The sequence below is a fragment of the Meleagris gallopavo genome, chromosome 19 (genome assembly GCF_000146605.3).
Source record: "Meleagris gallopavo isolate NT-WF06-2002-E0010 breed Aviagen turkey brand Nicholas breeding stock chromosome 19, Turkey_5.1, whole genome shotgun sequence".
Taxonomy (NCBI): Eukaryota; Metazoa; Chordata; class Aves; order Galliformes; family Phasianidae; genus Meleagris; species Meleagris gallopavo.
In genome coordinates this window covers 7,807,642-7,817,461 of record NC_015029.2, presented here as the reverse complement: position 1 = coordinate 7,817,461, position 9,820 = coordinate 7,807,642, and the positions used below count along the sequence as shown (strand labels likewise).

The window sequence follows — 9,820 nt, the reverse complement described above, 5'->3', positions numbered from 1 at the left end:
AAAGGAGGGAGAAGGAAATTATTATATATTTCATGCATTTTAAATAGGACTTTGGTAGCAGAGTGCATAACGCAGCTGTACTCGTCATTTCATCTGCATGGCATGGGATAACTTGGATTTTTTTGCCTCCTGATTGCCAGAAGTTCTACATTTGTCCACTTAGAGCAGCACCCGTGGCACTTCCACTGTTTGCCCTCCGAGTTGGAATGCAGCCATTCCCACTGCAGAATGATGGCACTAAGGAGGGAGCATTGCTCCGATAGTTCAAATCTGCGTTGGAAACACCCTTCAAAGAAATCCATGAAGGAGCACGCGGTAACCTCACTCCTGCTGCTGTTGTAGCAGGGCTGCATTCCCTGCGTTCTCCTGGCCCCTGCACTGCAGAATGTGCCTTTTAGAGACGCTCTGAGTTCAGCTGGGAGCTCAGTGGGTGACAGACTGTTCTTCCCACCGAGGACATGAGGCTTATTTTCTATTTCTGGTTATTTTTAATCCTGGCAGGCCTGGAATTCAGCTGCCGCAGGCAATGGTGTGACAGACGCTCGAAGGTCACTAAGACTGTTCTTAGAAGACACCTGTGTGCATCAGTGAGACCAACAGAGAGCCTGGGGAGGGCACGTGGCAGTGACTGCTGAACGTTACCCAAAAGCCAATGACAGAACGGAGCAGCAGGGAGCCCTGTGTGACCCCCCCAGGGCCTCAGCATGCTTCACGTGTATCCAACCCACAAACAAAGCCCTGCATCCCTGTGCTGCCTCTGATCACCATCTGCCTCCTTGGACTAATGCTCACTTCTGTCTGTTCCCTCTGAGGTTTTGTTTCTTGCTTTATATAACCAGTCTCTGCTCCTTGGCTGTGGCTCCTAGGATTTGGCATCATTTTGATAACCGGATCCAGATTTTGGCAGGTGTGTGTGCAGGTGTTGTTATCTCTGCTCCATCAATCTGTGTCATTTCCCATGAATTTCATTCTTACCTTCACCCATTGCTGTTCTCCCCAGAGAAGAGGACCTGGGCAAGGACAAGGGCTGCTTCTGGCTCTGTGTTTGAGTTCCCCGTGCTGAGCCACTCTTTCTTTCGTCTACAACCAAGAGGTAAAAATGGAGACAAGAATTCATGTGGAGCTTAAATTAGAAGTCAGTAAAAGGTTGGACATGTTTAACACTCCCCTGGTAGTTCTCTGACAGTTACATTCAGGGATTTGGTGGAAAACAAAACAAATCTGCCTTCCTGCTGAGCACCCGCCAGAGGCTGAGCAGGGCTCAAAGCACTGCCTGTGTCAGCTGGGAGACAGCACAGCATGAGGGTGTGCTCCCAGAGGTGAGCTCTGCTGAAGGCTCCCATCCATCACTGGAAAAAAGTGTGAAGGGCAGATCTGAGGGAAACACCCCTGGAAGCTGGTGGTGTGTGACAGGGACGGCAGCACCCAATGAATTAACACTAATGCTATTACAGCAATAAGATTTATTATGGATAGCTTTTCAGCTCCTCTTCCCTAGTCTGGCGGAGCCTCAGTAATCCCATTGCCTGAAGCTTGCTGAGTGGGTGTGCAATGGGATGGACTCCAGCACGGGGCCATGCTGATCCCATCTCTGCACACAGCACCCTGAGAGCTACACTCACACTAACCCAGTGAGACAGCTGCAGGTGAGTGGTACTTCAGGCCCAAACTTAGCAGCAAAGCAGGATTAAAATTTTAATTATGTCTGCTTTTAGATCCACGCTAGTTCCGCTGAATGAACTGTTAAATCCTCAGTAATGCCTCTGAGCTACACAATTCCTGCCTTAAGTACCTGTGATGCCTCTCCTCACTGCTGTACTATTATTTCCCATGTGCTTATGCCACTCTTGTGGTGCTTTCTACCTGGCAAAAAGGCGTGGGAGATGGGAAGCTCCATGCAACCAGTTAGGATGGGAGCACAGCCTTCCATGGGCTGAGAATCATCAAAGGTTGGAAAAGACCTCTAAGCCCTCTAAGTCCCACTGCCAACCCATCCCCACCGTGCTCACTCAGCTTCTCCTACAGAGCTTTGCTGCAAGGGCTGTGCTTCCACTGACCTCTGGGACATGGAGCAGAAGGGGCAGGCACCCTGCACACCTTTCTCTTCAGGCGTCTGTCCTGTAGCAGCTCTCGAGCATGGGATGCAATCAGGCATTTCTGCTCCTGAGAAGCTGCTTGTTGGTTTCGCTTCTGCTCCTGGATTTTCTTCTTGAGCTGCTCTAACTTCTTCCAGGATGACTTTCTCTGCAGCTCCTCCAGCTTCTGGTCGCTGGGGCTCCTGGCTGATGGGGGGTAGTGCACAGGGAGCAGGACAGCCACGGGCACGGGGGCTGAGATCTGACTGCTCCCTGCCAGGGGGCAATGCGTGAGATGAAGGGAGCAGCGATGTTTTCCCTTTTGTACCTCATGACCTCCTGAATCTGCCCACTCTATGAAATCTCCCCTCAGGCTCTGTGCAATGGGCTGTGTCCCATTTGCAGCCCCCATCCTGGCTGGTGCTGTGGGTAGGCATCCCCCAGGGGACAACGGGGCCACGGGTGGGCTGGGGCTGGCAGCACGACTCCCATGGAAGCTGGGCTGAGACCTGGCAGGAGACAGAGAGGTACAGTTACTCTTTCTTAAAAAAAAGAACAAGCCTGAACAGGCACAGAATCACACAGAATCACAGGATCACCAAGTCCAACCATCCACCTACAGTGATATCTCCCCACTAAGGCATGTCCCGTAATGCAGCATCTAAACACGGGGCATTATTACATGGGTGGTAGTTGAGCTCCCAGAATACATTCTGCTGGTGATGTTGGTCTGTTCATAGGAGCAGCATTTTGTCTGCTATCAGGAGTTCGGCAAATAAAGATAAAATTGGGAAGTGCAAAGGCAACTGTGGTCTGACAAGTTACTATGAGCATAGACTAAGGCAGACTAACGCAGGGAGCTGATGGAAGCGCTGCTTCCACTGGCAGAGTGCTCAGCATTTCTGGGGGTGGATGATCTGGTGATATCTTTATTTCTTTAATAATAAATTGTAAGGTGCTAAACAAGTCCTGCACCCTGGAATTTTAAACCCATTTCTGTGTTCCTCTGCCACCCCTTCCCCAGGTGCTGCACACTGAGGTCATTACTCACCTGCAGGACACAGGAACCTCACTGCTCCTTTTCTCCTTCAGAGCTGTTTCATCTCTATTTCTCTCTCCATCTACAGCGTAACAAAGTTATGTCAATATTAGGAAATTAGAACAGTTCACTTCCCTAGGAGGCTTCTCCCTTTGGACACCTTCTCTCATTCAAACAGCTTCAAAGGAAGAAAAAGGATCCATGTGCAAACCCACAAGCCCCAGCCAAGCTCAGAGTGGATCAGCCCATCGTTAAGTTTTTAAGAGTCTTGTGGAATTTGGGTAAACCGCCTGCTTTTTTGTCTTATCTCATTCTGTCAACAGGAAAAAACTTTGGAGATAAAGCACAAGCAGCTTTTGCTTTGCTGCAGCCAGTTGGCAGCAGCACTGCAGCCTTCGCCCAGCAAAGTGGGGCTCCTTGTGCCCTGTGCAGCTCTAGCAGACAGCAGAGAAGGCACCTGCCCTCAGCCACGTTCCCTTCCTCCAGCACCAAACTGCCTCCAGGCTCTCCACTTTCCCAGTAACTCAGAACTCACCAAAGCTTTCTCCAAGCCAAAGCTTTCCCCTGGCTGCCTGCGAGTTGGCACAGCTCCCCGTCCGATGACAAAATTTGTTTTCGATCCTTTGTAGCTGTGAAAAGACAGATTTTCTCTTTTGAAAGGAGACATATGTTTTTGTTCACGGTAGCCTTTTGTTGGCATACAATCCTCTGATTAATTTTGCAGCTCCTGGTTACTGGGTAAGCACTGGCATGCCTGAGCACGTTCCAGGTGGTGCTTCCTGCAGTTGGAAAGAATGCGACCCATGGGGAAGGTAAGAGGTGAAATCACCCTTCCCTCCATTATCTGCACTCTGCCTGTATGGCTGCCCCAGAACTTTAGCAGAGATGTTTTGCTGATTTTAAAAAGCAGCTTAAGCTCGAAGTCACTGCTGCCAACAGTGAATTCAACAGCACAATCCCAGCGTCAGGTCTGCACTGTGCTGGGATAATGTTATCTGCTCATCCACTCCATGATTGCAGCTGGTTGCACCTCATGGGAATGTTATGGTGTTCCTTACTGAGAGCACAGTAGGACAGGGAGAACTCAGAGGATGTCACAGCTCAGTGGGTATCAGCTGTTGCTCTGCTCAGGGCTGCACCATAAGCAAGGCAAACCTTTGTGTTTGTCACTCACAGAGTCACAAAACCACAGAATGGCCAGGGTTGGACGGGACCTCAAGGATCACAAATCTCCAACCCTCCTGCCACAGGCAGGGCCACCAACCTCCCCATTTCATACCAGCCCAGGCTGCCCAGGGCCCCATCCAACCTGGCCTTGAACACCTCCAGGGAGGGCAGCTGTTCCAGCACCTCACCACTCTGTAAAGAATGGTGAAAGAGCTCTAGGAGACACCTTGCTTTGCTCCTTATCCCCTTTCGGTCACGCAGTGATGGAAGAGGTTGTACACTCATTGCAAAGGAACAAACCAAACAGCACATTTACACTGCTTTCAAGTACACTACAAGAGAATCCTGCAGAGGAGATGCACAGGGATGTGGCAGAGGGCACTACGTGTGACAGCTAACATTCCCTGCACCACACGTACCACTGCTTTGGCTTTCTGAAGACTGTTCCAAGCCAGGGTCACATCTGTGGAAACAAGAGATAAAACACATGTTTTTAGCATCCCTTTGTATCTGTCTTCACTATAGACAACTTTCCCTTGTGCTCAGCTCCGAGTGGATCGCAGAGCTGGGGGCTGAGCTGCAGAACTGCACTGTGTTGGCTGTGTGCGTATGTCATGTTTTCAGTGTGTGCTGAGTGCTGTCGGAGCTGATGCTCTTACACCTTGTTCAGCAAAGCCCCCATTGATATTTGCTGGTAGTTCTTGTCTTCAGGCTGAGGAGCACTCCCAGAGCAGCTCTCACTGGTAGAAAGCAGCAGGAAATGAGAGTTGCACATTGTTCCAAGAGCTACAAGCACAGATTTACAACCATCCAATGCTTGCAAACTGCAAAGTATTGCTCCCTTGTGTGTGCAGACATGCAGATTAGAAGAAAACCTTTCAATAAGCAAGAAATCTTCGGTATGAAATAAAGTTATCCAAGACTGACCATGACTGCAGAGAGGAAAGCAGAAGCACGTTACCCACGTACCAGCCAGAGGAATGGAGCCTCCGGGTGCAGAGCTGCTGTCCATCCCTCAGCTGTGCTACAGTCCTGCTTCCTTGAGATCCACACCTGCAATAATTGCCCCAGAGGACCGGTCATTGCTTTCCTTTGCAGTCTTCATTACACCCGTATGTATTTTCACTCATCCTGCTTAACACTTACCTTTTGCAGCCTCATCCACGCACGGAACACCGTCCCCTTAGGAGCTGTAGAAATGCACCTAGAGGAGCACATCAGAGGGGATCTGTGGAAGAGCTGGAGCTACTCTGCAGCAGCAAATCCCCGCAGCCACTTCCAAAGAGAGCTGCGAGAAAGAGCTCAGCACCAAACATCCCATCCTCGGCTGCTTCCCGGAGCTGAGCCACACGCGGGCAGCGGCTCCCTGGCACCAGACCCTCCTCTGACAGCGGTGCCAGGCCGGCTTGCCGTGCCCACGAGCTCAGGGAGGCACAGGGCCGTGCTCGGGAGCCCCGCACCCTGCCGGCACCGCCGCACCTTTCTTTGCGCTCTGGGCTCACGGCCACAGCGGCGGGGAGACCGCTGGGAACGGTGGGGAAAACAAACAGCAAGGAGAGGAGCCCGGGGCTGATTTCAGCTGGTAAATTTATGGAGAGAAGCCAGCAGCTTTCTTGACACAGCCCTGAGTGCTTCCCAGGGCGCTGTGGCGGATAAGGTTCGGCATCGCTGCGGGTGTGACTGCTTCTTTAGTGTCACGGTTGTTAAGTTTCAGCGCTTGGAATCCGAGGACAAGCGTTGCGGTGCTCCGTCCTCACGTTTCAGTTCGTGCAGCAAACAGCAGAGGGCAAACTCCGACCGCAGAAAGGGGACGCAGCGCTCAGCGCTGGGATGCTTTTGGGGGGGTTATGCCAGGACAACCCAGGAGAGCAGCGCTGACACCTGAGCAAAGCCAACCCCGGGTGGGTGGCAGCAGGAACGCCCTTTGCTCCTGCAGTAATCACTCTGCTCTCCCTTCTGTACTCAGCCTTTATGCAGAGCATCTTTCAGATGGGCAGCAGTGTCCCTCACTGCCTGAACCCCCCCACGGCTGCAGATGGCTGTAACCACCCTCACATCTCTCCTCTGCTGGCAATGCGCTGTGTGCTGCCGTTGCCATTTGGGTTATGTGGAGGGGTCCTGCAGCTGTGTGCCCTGCAGTCACAGTTCCATGGTTACACCCCAAACCATTACAATCAAGTTATAACAGCCAAGATGAGGCTGCTCACTCAGTGCTGCTCCTCAGATGATCCATAGACACTTGTTTCCTGTGAGATTCTCATTTCTCCAAGTTGGGAATTTTCTTCCCACAGTTATCTTCTCCCATAAGCTGACACTGGGCAGCTCCCAGCTCTACATGCTGTTGGTGCAGTGATGGAGGGCATATGGATGTGATAATAAAGGCAAGCAAAGGAGGTTAAAATTGTTTCTTGATTCTCTACAGCAGTAACCATCAATTGCTGCTGTCAGGGGTTGAATTTCCATCAGTACTCTGAGGAAAGAAGTCGTATCTTTGGGTCCCACCTCACTGCAGAGCAAAGCACAGTAATGTTCTGTTCCATCAGCATGTTGGTTTGTATTGAATCCGACTCTTGTTTCTGGGTAATGTCCTCAGCTGTTTCTCTGTGCTTTATAATTGTGCAGATTTGCTTGAAGCAGCAATGTCATGTAGTAAGGGTCCGTTATTACTGGAAAGTGCTCAGATGGTGAGGCAAGATACTGACACCACATCCTTTCATCTGCATGGATCCCTGTGGTTTCTAGAGAAGTTCTCTTGAAGAAGCAGACTTCAGCTGCTAATGTAATGAATGTCACTGCAGTCTGTGCTCAGATATTACCGGCATTTCAGCTTTTCAAGTCTAACCAAACAAGGAATTCCTGAGCTGCAGACTGGAGTCACAAAGCTCCCACTTTGAGCTGTTCCAAGCCAATGTTTTGGCCTGATTAGAGGTTGCAGTGCTAGGAATGCAGAGCTTGTCCAACAAAGAGCCACAGCTACTCGGGTGCGCCGATAAGAGCCGTAATTGCAGGGTCCATGGGCAGCCGTCGTGCTGAGTACATGTGTGCAGGGAGAGCAGACAGAACAGCAATGTGAAACCTTGGCAGGGGCAGGGCAGCTTTCAGCAGAGGTTTGGGAAGCGGGGAAGCTGGCAGTAAGTGGGAAAGCCCTGGATCTACTTGGGTTGGGAGCCGATGTGGGGCAGCAGCACAGGCACTGTGCTGGGCAGTGCAGTGTCTGAATTTGCTCAGGTCAGGCTGGCATCGCTGCTGGCACTGCTTCTTCTCAGCAAGCTGTTGGAGCTGACAGGAGCCAGAAGAAGACAGATTGCCGGCGTGTTGAGCTGCACATCTTGGAGTGTTAGACCACAAATCTGCTGAGAGCTGAGGAACTGAAACCTACTTACCCTTGGGCCAAATCCCACTTCTGCAGAGTGTGAAACTCTGGGGCAGGAGCCAAGTGAGAGCCCAGGTGGAGAGGAGCAGATCTTGTTGGGTTTGTATTCCAGGTGTGTATGTGCAAAATGAATCAGTCCTATATGGCTCTGTCCTGAGGATTGCACAGCTGCTGTCACATGTAACGAAGGCAGAATTAGGCCCTGTGTTTTCTCTCATGTGGCATTTATGATGCATCAGCCCTCAGACACCAAACTTCTCTTGCAGGTGTTCTCAGACTGTCACCCACCAGTCGCAGTGGACTATTGTGAACCTGGAGGGACTCCTCCACAGGTCAGGAGAGGGTTTTGCAGGATGGGATATGGGGACATTTCATGTCACTAAGAACCTACCAAGAGAGATGCTGAATTCCTCCTGCATGGTGTTATCCCACAGATGGCAGTCTCTGCATTTTCCCCATCACAGCTTATGCCTGCTCTCAACAGGTACACTGACACACACTGTCACTGCTCAGGAAATATTTAAACCAATAACCCACAAGGCCAAGCAGAATTCAGGAAGTGAGCATTTCTGTGAACCAAAACCAGAAATTCCTCCCAAGTCTCTGTGGTTTGAAACTGCTGCATATCACACAGATACAGTTCTGTCTACCAAATGTACCCCGCAGGTCCCATAACTTCATCCAGAGAAGAGGAAAGAAAACTGAACCTTTTTTTTTCCCTGGCGCCTGACTGAAGAGCTCATGTTGTCAGCCACTTCTCACAGACATTCTCAGTTAGCAAACAATCACGGCACAAATGTAGGCTTCGATTGCAAGCTGATGTGACATGAATGTTGCAGTAAGCATATGGTGGGAAGAGGCAGCTGATGAAAAACTGTGTGCCATCCTGAATCTGACAGCTATGGGCTGCACCCTTTGAAATCCGTGACAAAACACTGGCTGGATTTAAAAGGGATGTAAAAGACACTTAATAAATAGGGGTCTGATTTGAAGCTGCAAAGAACTCAGGCCTTATTACTGCATATTGAAGTCGTTTGTGAAGGTTCTTATTTCTCAAACAAGCAGGAAAACAAGAGTGAGATAAGCGGGCTGCCCCTTCGATGATGCCACACTGGCTCCTGAGATAAGACACACATCGTTTCTTCAGCAGGTGATGCTGTGGAATAGCAGCACTCATGCTCAGTGCTCAGAGATATGTGGGGATGAGCCCAAACCTGGCTGCAGAATTTCTGCTGATGCCACTGAACCATCTCCTCCAACCCTCGCAGCTCATTCTGTTTCCCATCCTGTGTGCAATAAGCAGATAGGTTTCCCATGGTCTGTGCCATGCATTCAGGTCACACTGAGTGCTGTGCAGTGAAGTGCCAGATGCAGTGGGAGGTCACCATGGGACTGCCCAAGCCTGGGGAGGGATGCACTGCCATAGAGACTCTGACTTTCTTTGCAGAGGTTACAGCCAGAAACACAAGGGAATGTCAACCTCGTGTTTTCCTATTGATGCCCTGAAATAATAAGCATAATACATGTCAGCCAAGAAGGGTATCTTCAGAAAATCTGGATTTTATGTTGCATGTCAAATGATGCCTGGAAAGGGGCAGGTGCTCTTGATGTGATTATATATAAATATATATATATTATACAGTTATCAGCGAAAAGTGTGCTAAGGTAGAAATAGGTATTTGTGGACTATTTTTTCTTCCTATCCATAGGAGATGTGAATGGAATCAGAAGCAGAGGGTGGGAAGGCTGCCTGCACTGTGCAGCGGAATGTGGGAGAGCACACGATTGCCCTGGAAACCAGCTATAGTAAATGGAGCTCCTGAGCTGCAGGGGAGGATTTATACCACCAGGCTGGGAGCAGGCAATTTAAATCAGCCATCCGCAGGTAAATTGGCACATTGCTCTGCACATCATTTTCTCCGTGCACTGTAAAAGGGAAAACGAAGGGTGGGTGGTAGGGGAGAATTGCAGGATTACAAAGTTAGAAAAACCCACAGAAGCTGACGCAGAGATTCTCATGGTTTGGGGCAGGGGCTGGTCCTGGCAAGCAGGGAGCAGGCATGTATGCTCTGTGCAGTGAAGAGGAGCAATTGGTGCAAGGATGCTGCAGACCTGTGTGCTCCCACCTGAGGGCAGTGGTTAAACACAACTCACCTGGAGCCACCT

At 50.3% G+C, this 9,820-nt stretch overlaps 1 protein-coding gene across 1 annotated transcript in view; it reads right to left on the bottom strand.

Annotated features, from left to right (window-relative positions):
* The window catches only part of LOC116217295, a 17,330-nt gene extending 14,711 nt beyond the window's left edge, over positions 1-2,619 (bottom strand). The window contains exons 1-2 of the mRNA XM_031556232.1: positions 2,058-2,619; positions 976-1,080 (exon numbers count right to left, since the gene is read on the bottom strand). The gene's annotated coding sequence lies outside the window, so the exon portion shown is untranslated. The remainder of the gene's footprint in view (positions 1-975; positions 1,081-2,057) is intronic.
* Between the last annotated feature and the right edge of the window lie 7,201 nt (positions 2,620-9,820).